The 14,010-nt window shown below is 39.7% G+C and overlaps 1 pseudogene; it reads left to right on the forward strand.

The window, feature by feature from the left end:
• Positions 12,468-13,712, forward strand: Gm12920 (predicted gene 12920; annotated as a pseudogene).

Raw genomic sequence — 14,010 nt, forward strand, 5'->3', positions numbered from 1 at the left:
CTCTGCATCTTTCCAAAAGCCATAACCACTTTCAGTGACACATCCCTGCAGGCCACAGAGGTCCTGAAACAACTAGCACACTACTCTGGGCCTATAAAGCCTGTTTTTAAGTTTGTTTGTGTTTTGTTTATGTGCTAAATTCCCTTACCTCCTCTCTCTAGAGCTATTAAGTGCTCCTTTCTGAAGCTAGTGCAATCTTGTTTTGCCTTTGGCTTTTGCCATTCAACTCTGGGTCACTGCCCACCAGGTTCAGGAAGAGCCAGCTGGCTCTTGGGTACCTGCTTGGCAGAAGTCACTGACCCTTTTATTCCATGCTACCTGGCTACTTCCTGCCACAAGGAGGGTTTCCCAGAGCGGATGGGAGGCATTTCACACAGGATGAGCAATTATTTGTGTTGTATTTTGCCACCAAGTTTTTATTGCTCTCCCAGGAAGACCTGATAGAGTTCCTCTAGACAGGCAGGAAGGATGTGAACCTGGGAGAATTTGTAGCCAGTTACTTCACAAGGCTATGATTGTGCCATTGAAAATTTCAGGTGTGTGTGTGTGTGTGTGTGTGTGTGTGTGTGTGTGTGTTTAGAGTTGCACCCAGGGCCCTTGTGAAGGGCACTCAACCACTGAGTTCCATCCCCAGTCTTTACAGTCTTTTTAAATAACCATTTCTCTAAAAGTTATGTGGGCTTAATATTGATATTTTTATCTAGTCCATGGTTAAATATGAGTAATAAATAAGAATACATTATTGTAGTGTAAAAAATATTGTTGAAAATAGTCTTCAGACAGATACTTCAGACAGTTGTTATGCAGAGGCTGTGGGAACACAGGTAAAAGAGTTACTTTCATATCAGGATTGCTTTTTTAAAAAATCAATCCTATCTTGAATTCTAATTAAAATAATACAATCACAGAAATTGCATAAATTTTTATTAGGTAATGATGCATAGATAGATAGATAGATAGATAGATAGATAGATAGATAGATAGATATTCAACCTCTGAAGAGAAAATGGCTGTTACAGAAGCCCAACTTATAATATACATCTCAGCAATCTTGAAAATCTTCCCACAGTCTACAGATCTAATTTCCATCTACAGGTTTCTCCAAACATCTCAGAGAATAAGAAACAATGCAGTCAGTTCTTAATGTAAAAGTTGGGTCATTTTGTTTATATAAAGTCTTCCAATTCATGACAACAAGATGATGGTAAAGTACACATAGGCATACCTTTGCACAACATATAAATGAATTATAATAGAAATACTAAGCTAAATTATTCAAATATATAAGTAAATGAAGCACATAAGCAAAAACTAAATTTAAATGTTTTTTATTTTAAGCATAAACATTGAAGTTTAAAGACTTGTATAAAGTAATAAAGGAAATCTAAGTAAAAGAGTCAAGGGCATGTAAATACATATACTTAGAAAGTGACAAGGTAATGATGTCAATAGAGAATATAAGTAAAGCATTAACTTTAAAGGTACGAATATGAAACAATACATAAATACAAGATACATTGGAAACAATATATCTTGGAGCTGGAGAGATGGTGATGGCTGAGTGGTTAAGAGCACAGCCGCCCTTGCAGAAAACCCAAGGTTTCTTCCCAGCACCACAGGGTGGCTCCAGTTCCATGGATTCTGATGTCCTCTTCTGGAACCAGGTAAGAACACGATACACAGCAATACATACAGGCAAACACTCATAAAATGTGGAAAGCATTTTAAAAACTAATTCTTCTGTGTTTAGATCTAGTGTTTAGATTTAGCATTGGCATGTTTTGTGAAAAGTGCTTCAGTTCCTTAGTAAAGTCAGGAGGTCTGAGGCTGCTGCAGACCTACCATGAGCCCACCTCCTGGCCTGCACACTGTGCTGTAAAGACACAGCCAAGTTCAAATGGAGTAACTAGGGAAAGTTAGTCCGGTTTTTCTTGTAAATGGCACCTTCTAATCTCACAACCATTTATTTATTTTGGTTGGTTGGTTGGTTGGTTGGCTGATTGGTTGGTTGGCTGGCTGGCTGATTGGTTGGCTGGTTGGTGATTAGTTGGTTGATTGGTTGGTTGGTTAGTATGGCTTTACTACTAAGAAGAATCTTGACATGAAATGATGTGGTTGTTTATGATGTGGAAAATCATTGAAAATATATAAAAGCAAGCACCCTTTAACAATCCAGAAGATTATAACATTTCTAATTTGTACATAGTAATTCAGGGTATTTAGGAATTTTATAAAAATCAGACAGTACTTCTGGAATCCCCAGTTGTTTTTTATACATTTCTGAAGAATAACCATGGGAAATCCATTTCTCCGTAGAATAATCCCAACCGACATTCATGACCTCAGAGTTTCAAACCAAAGTTGGACCTTTTGAGGTTTAACTGTGTTTGTGCTCAGTGATACATGGTTTCCTGCTTATAAGAAGAAAAGTCCATAAAAAACTTATTTTAAAAACTCCAAAAGCTTCTTAGACAATGAACCTCTCTCACAAAACAACATTTTGATGAGTTATGGATAAATAAATCTGAAGCATATGATTAAATTTCCATTAAAATGCACTTGGATTTAAAATTATGAGGAAATATATCTGGGGAGCAGGTACTTGGATATGCTTTGCTCACCCCAAAGTACTTGAGAAGTACCTCCATGCCTTCAAATGGTCACCAAGGTTGCCATTCGTATGTAAACACACCTGTCCAAGTTTCTGACACTACACTCTTCATCTTACCAAGCCACTCATCACCCTAGAGCAACAGAAACAAGTGCCAAAAGGAACTTCCACTGCCCAGTGGCTATGCTCCCCTTAGCCTGTACCCTGAGCCCTAGGAGGCCCATTCCCTCCTCAGGGAATGGGTCCAGAACAAGATGTGCTAATGCCAGAGCTGCCCTGAAAGAACTGGCTTGTCAGAAGGTAGAGAAGGGCATGCCAAGGGCACATTTCAGCCCTCTTCACCTAGGAAGTCTCTAGGAAGACTCCTTCTCCACCATAAGTGGGAAAAGTAGGATTTCTATGCACTTCATAATGTGACAATTTTTGTCATTTGTCTCCCTTTATTCCAACCAAAACTCCCCTTTGGTTTGCTTCCACTGGTCATAAATTAAGGAAGAACTGTAAAACCATGGATCTTGTTTTTAAATTAGGAATGGGATACAAGCAGGGAGAACAGGAGATAACAACCTGATATGTGCTTATTTCCCTACAATGTCCCCAATGACAACCACCCTTCTTGTTCTGCATGGTTCAAAGACCTTCTTAAAGGAGTTTCCAAAAGTTACCATTAGTGGCCCCACATTTTCTGTAACATCTTATAAGTGTGGAGTGAGAACAGGACTGTTGTCCCTAACCTACATACCCATCTTACTTTACAGGAGAGGAGAATGAAGCCCAGAGAAACTGCAGTGGTTCATGGGCATCCTATAGTTTGTATTATTCCCTTAAGCCTGTATCCAGAACTGTCATCACCATACCAAGCTTGCAGCTCACCTCTAGCAAGACTCATCTCCAGCAGACAAGAACAACACCAGGAAAGCTGGTGCAATACAGTGACACAGATGGAGATACTTTTTAACCTGGAAAGATAAAGGGAAAATCGTCAGACACAACAGAAAGTCTCTTTCACAATTAAATCTAATGCCATAAACAGAGATGGCTTTTCAACAATGGATGCAAGGCACTCAGACCATGAACCATGCCAGGTACCACTGAAGAATGAGAGTAGCTACAGAAAAATCACGTCTGACTTTTTAAAATAGTAACATGTGAATATCTGTCTTCCTGCACAGCTTGAAAGGAAACATGCTTGCATTAGAGGCAACAAGAGAGAAGTTACCCACTTCTTGCTCTGAAAAAAAAAAAATCTCTGCAGTGCCCTCTGGAGTTCAGAATGGAGAACAGAGCCCAAGGTGCTGATACCATAAAACCTAAAAGGGCTAAGACCTTTCAAAGTCTCTGTGGCTCTTGGTTTGCAAGTTAGAGCCCTTAACAAACAGGAATTTACCCTTTCAACTAACTATTTACAAAGTTGGTTGAATTTAGGTAAAAATAAGCCATTTCATTTTCAAAGTCTCTAGAAATATCTACCTTTCTCCCTGCCCCACTGCCTAGAATGCTAGTCATATGTGTGCCTCTACTATTTATGACTATATAATACACAATTCTAATTATTCATGACTTCAAAAATCTTAATCATTTTTCTTCTGCCATGATTATGACTAAGCTGAGAAAGGCTTTGCGTCCACATGATTCCAGCTGGAGCTGTGATTATCTGGGGGTCCAAGTGAGCAGAGATGTCAATGTCATATGGCTGGCAGTTGAGGTCATCTTTCAACCAGAGAACCTACCTTGGCATGTCACGACCACTACATTCTGTGTGGAGGCATCATGAGAACAAGTATTCCAAGGAAGAAGGCAGGGAAAGCTGGCCTAGAGCAAGCATGCCCTCTCCTGCATTCTGTTCATCTGTACAACCAACTCAACTCAGACTCAAGGGTGTAGAGAAATAAACCTACTGTAGGGAGAGGAACAACAAAGTACATGTGGTATCGCTACTCCACACAGAACAGCCTTCTTTTCTCCTGTATTTTCTCACATTTATGGAAGTGCAGACTATGATGCATTAGCTCTCAATAACACCATCACTGTAGCCCCTTCCATAAAGGGGGGGGGGGCTCTATAGGAAGAGTAGTTTGTCATCTATCAAATGTATAGCACCAGTTTGTCATGCCTTTCCATGTCCATGTGCTTTGTCAAGAGATTTGACAATACCCTCCACTCTAATTTTGAGCTCATCCACTTGCATTGCCTTGGACAGTGAGACATTAATAAGCCATAGTGTGCTAAGACTTCAAAGAGATCACAGGAAAGCTGCCCTTCCCCCCCCACACCTCTGCCAGCCCAACACCTGGCCCTGTCCACCTGTTCAAAGACTAGCGTTCCTGCCACAAGCATTCTCCCTACCTCAGATCATGACCATTCAGCTGACCAAAGAGGTTTAGAAAAAGCCCAGCCTGGCTGGAGAGATGGCTCAGTGGTTAAGAGCACTGACTGCTCTTCCAGAGATCCTGAGTTCAATTCCCAGCAACCACGTGGTGGCTCACAACCATCTGCAATGGGATCTGAGGCCCTCTTCTGGTGTGTCTGAAGACACGCTACAGTGTACTCATACAAAATAAAGTTATTAAAAAGGAGGATAGAAGATAACCTAGTTGGCCATCAGTGGAAAGAGAGGCCCATTGGTCTTGCAAACTTTATATGCCTCAGTACAGGGGAACGCCAGGGCCAAGAAGTGGGAGTGGGGGGAAGGGAGTGGGGAGGGAGGGCTTGAGGGACTTTTGGGGTAGCATTGGAAATGTAAATGAAGAAAATACCTAATTAAAAAATAATTTTTAAAATATACTATAAAAAAACAGGAGGATAAAAAGAAAAGAAAACTTGAAGAGAAGAGAAGAGAAGAGAAGAGAAGAGAAGAGAAGAGAAGAGAAGAGAAGAGAAGAGAAGAGGAAGGAAAAGAAAAAAGAAAAGACCTAGCCAAGATTGTCTGTCCTCTAAACTATATGCTAAATTCACAAAATGAGTGGACAATTACTAAATATGACACATATGTTATATAATTGTTATTTCTGACCATAATTATAGCAATAGGTAACAGAGAAAAAATAACAGGGCTGGGGATATTATGAATTGCTGAGATGTTGTCAAAAAAAGATAATCAAATGACACATTTTTATTGTTTGCCCTAGGTCAGTCCAACTGTTGCTATGTGGAGCTTTTAAACATCCTATTAATTGGACTATAGGTATATCAGTGAATCACAGAAGTGACTCATTTGCAGCAGGGGATCATTTGGTACCAAGAGAATGGGATTATGACAACTTGTAATGACAACAGGAAAACTCAAAAAAGAACCCCATTTCGTTCTGCTGGAATCAGTCACATCCATGGGCACTTGGGGCTGGATGTAGCCAAGCACAGCCCAGAGCAAAATGACAAATGGGACAACTGAGTGCTTATTCACAAGGGGAATTCTGGCCTTTGGCTATGGTTCATTAACAAGATTGAGGTTTCTCCTTGAAGGGCTGGGCAGCAGCTTTGAGAGTCCTTCCAGGGATTCATCTTGAGTTTAACAGACAGATGTAAAGGTTCCTTTTGTCTGCGTTTGGGTGTTTTGCAAGGTTTTAGCCATTGAGTTTGTTTATTTTCTTTGCAATAAATTACAAGCACAATGTGTGTGCATATAATATATGTGTATAAGTCTATTACTATATAAACATCTGTGTGTCTAAATACACATCCATCTCAATCCATGTGAGTATACTTGAGTAAGTCCTACAGGAGCTATAATAAATAATGTGAAATGCATGCAGCCCTTAAAAAGGTAATAGTCCATGACTCACATTGCCTGTGACAGCCACACAGAAATCATAGCCCCCTTGCAGGTGCAGTTTTACAGATATTGCTATCTTTTCTTTCCAGCAACAGCCTCTGTTATCGTGACGACTGTAAATTGTCTTATTACACAACACACTGGCTCTGAGCTTATGCAATCCAGTTTTAACAAAAGGTTTTTAGCCGTGGATGGCTTTTTTGCATTGCAGATATGCCCCCAAAACTGTGTAATATTGTGATGTATAAGCAAAATTACAGCAAGCCATATATTTTGGAACAATAAAACAAATTGAATTCTCATGGTAACATTAAATTACTGCCTTTTAGCCCTTGCTCTTTCATTTAAAATCCATAATTAAGTAAAATATGTGTACAGTCACATCAGTGAACAAATGGCTATGCAATTAATAACAGAAGAGATTCACACTCGGTTTCTCAGGCATAACAGATGTGTTCTATTTGACACATGGCTCACAAGGTCACATAAATACATGTGAACACATGTGAATATAAAGGAACTAAAGATGTAAATTTCTCACAGAATACACACTTGATGCTAACATATTTTTTCAAATGCCTGAATAACACTTACTATGGAACACCAAAGGTGTCAGTGGACTCTATGACCACTAGAGTTATACACTTTGATTAAAGCCCCTCTTTTGTAATATCTAGCTAACACCCAAAATATTTTAGCTTCAAAACATCTCTAAAGGTGGACCTTCCTGTAAACAAACAAATTGAGTTAGAGACATAGACTCCCTGAACTTTGGCTACTCTGTGGGGTGTTCAAGCAGGCAGGAAAGTTGTGGGAAAGGGGAACTTCTAGAGACTTATATAGCTTTAAGTTGTCCTTGGTGGAGAGCCATGCTTCCTAGGGACATAATTGCAAATATAGAGCCTATATAGAAGAGAAGAGAAGAAACTGATCAAAATATATTGAAGATTTTCCCACCACAGAAAAATTATCTATTTCTGGGTGGGTTTTTGTACTCACAAAATCAAAGATCTTTAAGACTAAACACTATCCCAGGAGGTTGGGGAGATGACTTAGTAGGTAATAGTACTTACTTAACAATAGTTCAAATCCCTGGTGCCTGCATATAAAGACAGGTATGGCTACATGTGCAACTGTAATCCTAGCACTGTGAAGAGTGGAAGCAGGAGGATTGCTGAGCTTGCTGGCCCCACCCACTGTGGGAGACTGGAGTCTCCCTGCTCCCTGCTCTCCTGTCTACCTGAAGATGCTACATGTGTGCTCAGTGCCATCCTGTTACTGGTAAAGTATTTCCAACTCTTACACAGAATTTGTAGTTGGGTTTGGACAAACCTAAAAGATATTTTGCCCTGAGCTTTTTCCCATAATTTTAAACCTAAATGTATTTTATGAGAAATTTAATCCGTATGTTTCTGATTAATTCATAAGAGCTATTTGATGTCAAGGGCCTTTTAAGTTTTTATAAGCCTTTTAAGGACTCACTTAGAGATGTTTTGCCAGCTGAAAATAAGCTTAGATGCCCTATAGTTCAAATCTAGTCCCAACTGCAGCACTAACAGGATCTGCCTGGAGTATCCTCCTTGCTACCCTGCACAGATCGTCTACAGCTGCCCCAGATGTAATGAACTCATCGCATATTCCTTCATCAAGGCTCCCAGGGAGAAATTTCTTATCACAGAAATGGAATGGTTGTTAAGTTTCATTGCCAAACACTTAACTCACAGTTTAGCCTATGTCCACAGTCAGCTACCAGAGAGACTCTTGCAGGCTGAGCTGTGTGGTTAATCCACTAACACATTCAACTCTCAAAGAAAGGTTAAAGGTTTGGTCCTCAGCAGTTATGGTCATGTTTGCACTGAATGCCTGGCTTTGTAGCTTCCTAGCTATATGGTCCTACACAAACCATTTTCTTTGATCCCCTTAACTATAAACTAAAAAATACGATTTGTAGCCATTTTAAAATTAAAGATACAATATCTGTCAATGGTATGAAATATGGTATAGAGTAGTTCTTAAATTTCAACCTGTGGATGGGAAGAGAGAGTATCAGACAGACACCATTGGCATCAAATAGCTCTTAGAAATTAATCAGAAACATACAGGTTAAATTCCTTATAAAATACATTTGGGCTTAAAATTATGGGAAAAAGAAAGGAGAGGGTAGAAAAAAAAAAAAAAAAAAAAACCTTTCCCAAAAATCTTCTGTGGAACATTGAAATCTAGGCTTGTGAACTCATCTCCAAAAGTCTGCCTCTGCCTATCTGAAGGAGGTCCTAGACTATGCATTTTTAATAAGATTCTTGGGTGAGGCACAATGCCTGAGGACCTCCTTGGAGAAATGATAATTTATGGTAATAAATGTAATGGCATGATGGTGGTAACAATTTGAAAATGTTGCCAAGTCTAATGAAGATTGAGACGCACCAGGAAGAAGCAAGCACAACAGCTGCTGGACATGTAATCATGTCACTTCTCAGAAGAGTAGATTAAGCACACACATAGGATTAAATCATGTACATAGTCTAGTTAATGGTCCTAACAGGTCCAATCCCTCATACATTGTTGAGGATGTAAATTGCTACCCCATTATGAAAAACAATATGAAGATTCCTAAAGAAATTAGAAATATAACTACAGTGTGACCCAACCATTTGTCTCTCAGTGTCACACCTAAGAAAACAAAAACATCACCTCTTAAAGATAAGCATGATCCCAGCCATCACTGTAACGTCTTCACAGCAGTCATATCACAGAAACATGTGTGCACATGTGTAGGACTCTATTACTCAGCCTTAAGAAAGAATGAGATACAACAGAGACAAGCTGGGGACATTAACAATCAAAATAAGCCAGACACAAAAAGAACATGTAAATGGAATCCACGAATCTACAAACACAATCAGCCCTATGTGTGGCACTGCTAGTACTCTTCCCGAATCACCTTGCTTCCTAGCTGCTGTCCACAGGCTCGCTTCCAGTGTTCCATTGGACACTTTGGACAATGCTCCTTCTGAATGGGTTCCAGCTCCCCACATCCCTCAAAGAGCAATGGCCAGCAGGGATCCAGGGAGAATCAGGAATATTTAAACAGACACATTAGCACTTCCCTGATGTAACCTGCTGAGATGCTGCACAAAACCCAGACAAGTACACACGAAAGCTCACAGAAGAGACCATGGATATCTTTAAAGGGAGGATGATGCTCATGAAAATAAGTATTATGCATGCAAATTTGATTGATCAATCATAAAGGAATAGCATATACTCAAAAAGGCCATGACCAAAATCCATAAAAATCATGAATCATATGAAAGAAAAAATGAATGAGTCCTGCTGAGTCTCGTGGTGGTTGAGTTTAAAGCTGAACTTGAACTAGAAGAAATGTACACCACACAGTGAAATATAAGATTCCTGGGTACTTTTTAAACCTGAGGAACTTATACTTAGGGAAAATACAAGGAAGTACTATTTCAAAAAATAAATATTAAATTCATAGAATTCATTGCAAGAAAGTGGTAAAAGGGGAAATATAAATTATGTCCCAAAGGATTTGAAAAATAAATTATGAATGACCAAGCCAGAAATAGCTGTGAGGAAAATCTAAGCTGTAACTAAGTTTTATATTTCAAGCCTGCCTGCCTTCTATGGAGAGGGATTCCACAGAGGATGGTTGTCAATCAGAGTACATAAGGTTGTCTAAGCAGAAGGACAGCATCTAGGAGATCCATGACATTCAGAGAGATAAAGTAAATAAATACATTAGTCATGGAGATTAGATATCTCACATAATGTATACAGGGGAAAGCTAGCATGACTGGAATTGAAGGTAGCATATGAATTGATCACTTTTGATATAAATATGTGTATTTAGAAATAAATCCAATACAACTATGTGCATATGTGTTTATGAAAACATGTTTCTAGCTCTGTCTCATCAAAGAACCTGGAAACAACAACAGAATTTCTAATGTTCACATATTAATTTCCAGAGAGAGAGAGAGAGAAGCAAGAACTACTAAGAGAAGTAGATGACTCCAAGACTAAATAGGAGAAAAACAAGACTCGGGAACACCTACTTTTATAAGGCAAGTAAAGAGTTATCTAACAAAGCCACCTAAGTCTGGAATACTTTGGACATCAGAACAAATAATGATTGATGAGTCAGGGAATAAGACAGGGACTGAGGAGGATGCATCCATACAAAAAAGTGAAAAAATACAGAGAGAAAAAAATCCTTTCTGCAGCAGAATAGCAACTAAATATTGAAAAAAAGCTGTGGAACTATAAAAATCACCATTCGGTCACCACAACAGCAAGAACTGATTGAAGGGACAAACATCAGTGCTTCAGACAAACAGTCAATAAAATACCTCAAGGGACGGGGTTTACCGTGTCTCTAACTGTAAAAAAAAAAAAAAAGAAAGAAAATGTGTCTATGAAGTTTGGCAGATACAACCTTCACCAGATCATCTATGTTAATAACCAGTGAAGAGGCAAACCCACCCCATGTACAATGCTGTGACCCAATATGAAGAACACAGGTTCATTTCTGTGACATCAAACCCAAACAAATAATGTGAATCTAGCTATTAAAATGAAACAAATAAACAAAAAACTACTGGCCAAAGTCAGATTGAGTAATATCCTACCAAATGACTTTAATCTTTAAAAATGTCAAGATTACGAGAATCACAGAAAGACAGAGAAAAACTGTTCCAGATTGACTAGAAAGACGATGGCTCAAAGGAACACACCATTTTATCCTGGACCCTTCTCCTAAAAGAATATTAGGAGGACAGCTAGCAAAACATGAATAAAGTCTCTGAGCAGTCTCTGAGCCCCTCCCATAACTTTCCTATAAGCTTGGAATGGCATATGGCATTGAAGTCAAAATATGGTATTAAAAACTTCTTAAATGCTTTTTAGGTACCTATAAATTTAAGAAAAGCATTTTTTTTAAGTCAAAGGAATCAATAGCAAATGAAGGTTGGAGAAGGCGGGGAATTGATAGGAGGAGAAAGCATAGAAGCTCCCAGGGAATTGCTTGGACCAACCCTTTGGAAAGGAATGCTGGGTAGGATGGACTGTGTGCCCAGCTCAGAAGCCATTGACTCTGACTTAAAGTAGATCATCTTCACTAAAATCAAAGACCCCCAAAACTATGGTTGTCATTATTTCTATCTAAAAACATCACTGAAACCAGTCACCAATTCCTTCCTGCCTGTGAACACACCTCTAAACCTGTTCTCAAGTGCTAGCATAGTCAATGATGATGGATATCATTTTAAGAAAGGAAAGAGCGTGCATGAATTTGCAAAGACAAATGTTCAACAAAGATGAGCATAAATGGCCCATGTTCTGGGCCTCTGTATTTGCTTAGCCCATGCATCTATAGTGTCAGTACCCACCATGGCCTTATCTCTTAGAACACTCACTGCCTGGGCTGTTTCTGCCTCTCCTGGAATGAGGAGAAGGCTTCTACAAATTGCCACTATGTCCTCTGCAAAGATCGTGCAGGCTTTTTGAAGTTCTGATTTAACCCAAGGGTTTAAATCTATGTTGCACAACACAAAATCTGTCTAACTCAACAGCACTGCAGAGAGGCTGAGTAACACAGACCCTTAGTGCAGCCACATTGACAAAACATGGTTAAAATGTCAATGATGGGAGAGATGGCTCAGAGGTTAAAAGCATCTCCTCCCACTCAGCACCCACACGGTGACTCACAGCCTCCTGTAATTCTAATGTCAAGAGATCCAATCTCTCTCTCACCATATGGGCACCAGGCATACACAAGGTGTACAGATACACTTGAAAAACATCCATATTCATAAAATAAATTCCAGTGATAAAAATGACTCAAATGATTACAAGGTATGTTGGCTTGTCGAGAGCTCTTTCTTTTGCAATGGTGGCCATTGGCTTTCCTTCTGTCTCATTCCCAACATAGCTTCATATTTGCTGACATAAGTCGGCATCTTCCAGTCAACTCTTAAGATATAAATTTCACTTCCGGCTCCATTTTCTAGGAAACTTGTATTAAGATCTCTTTTTAAGTTAAAGCTCTTTAAAGAAGTCTATAGGAGACTCTAAGGATCATGTCTGCAAGAAAGGATTCTCTATCCAGAGACAATGGCCCCATTAGGACTGAGCCGGAAGGCATCATCTAGAGTAATGGGAATGAAACTGTGATTAGCTTCAATGACATGAATCTCTCAGAATCCCTCCTCCGGGTATTTATGTCTATAGTTTTGAGAAGCCCTCTGCCATCCAGCAGAGAGATATTCTTCCTTGTATCAAGAGTTATGATGTGATTCCTTAAGCCCAGTCTGGGACTGGGAAAACAGCTACATTTGCCATATCAATTCTGCAGCAGATTGAATTAGATATAAAGGCCACTCAGGCTTTGGTTCTGGCATCCACTCATGATTTGGCTGAGCAGATACAAAAGGTGGTTAAGGCATTAAGAGACTACATCGGTGCCTCTTGTCATGCCTATATTGGGGGCACCAACTGTGTGCTGGGGTACAGAAGCTGCAAATAGAGGCTCCCCATATCATCGTGGGCACCCCTGGCTGGGTGTTTGGTATGCTTAACCAGAGATACCTGTCCTCCAAATACATCAATATGTTTGTATTGGATGAAGCAAATGAAATGTTAAGCCATGAGTTCAAGGATCAGATGTATGATATATTCCAAATGCTCAACAGTAACACACAGGTAGTGTTGTTGTCTGCTACAGTGCCTTCTGATGTCCTTCAGGTAACCAGAAAGTTCATGAGAGACCCTATTTGGATTTTTGTCAAGAAGAAAGAGTTGACCCTTGAGGGTATCTGGCCATTCTACATCAATGTGGAACTAGAAGAGTGGAAGTTTGACACTTTGTGTGACTTGTATGAAGCATTGCCCATCACCCAGGCAATAATCTTTATCAATACCAGAAGGAAGGTGGACTGGTGCACAGAGAAGATGAGTGCCCAGGATTTCACTGTTTCTGCCATGCATGGAGATATGGACCAAAAGAAATAAGACATGAGTCTTAATTACCACTCACCTGTTGTCAAGAGGCATTGATGTTTTAGCAGGTCTCCTTAGCCATCAATTAGACTTTTCTACCAACAGGAAAACTACATCCACAGAATCAGACAAGGTGGTTGTTGTGGCAGGAAGGGCGTGGCTATTAACATGGTGACAGATGAAGACTAGAGGACTCTTTGACACATTCAGACTTTCTACAACACCTTCTTTGAAGAGATGTTCCTCAACGTTGCTGACCTCATTTGAGGGGCTGTTCTGCTACCTGGTCCTAGCCCAGGGTTCAGTCCTGGGTGGTTTGGTTTTTTGTTCTCTCTCTCTCTCTCTCTCTCTCTCTCTCTCTCTCTCTCTCTCTCCCTCCCTCCCTGCCTCCCTCCCTCTGAATAAAGACACTTTTTGAGGCAAATATAAAAGAAGAACTTTATAGAATTAGGATTGATGATCTGCATCCTGAGACTCCAAAACTGGCACAAAAACATCATTTGGAGAAAATATAGTAGTGTGATCCATGAAGCAAAAAGCTAATGAAAACCAGCATCATAGATTTCCATCATAAAAATCACTCATTCTCGGCCACAGCATTAGGGGGAGC

This window comes from Mus musculus, chromosome 4, assembly GCF_000001635.26.
Source record: "Mus musculus strain C57BL/6J chromosome 4, GRCm38.p6 C57BL/6J".
NCBI classification, from domain to species: domain Eukaryota; kingdom Metazoa; phylum Chordata; class Mammalia; order Rodentia; family Muridae; genus Mus; species Mus musculus.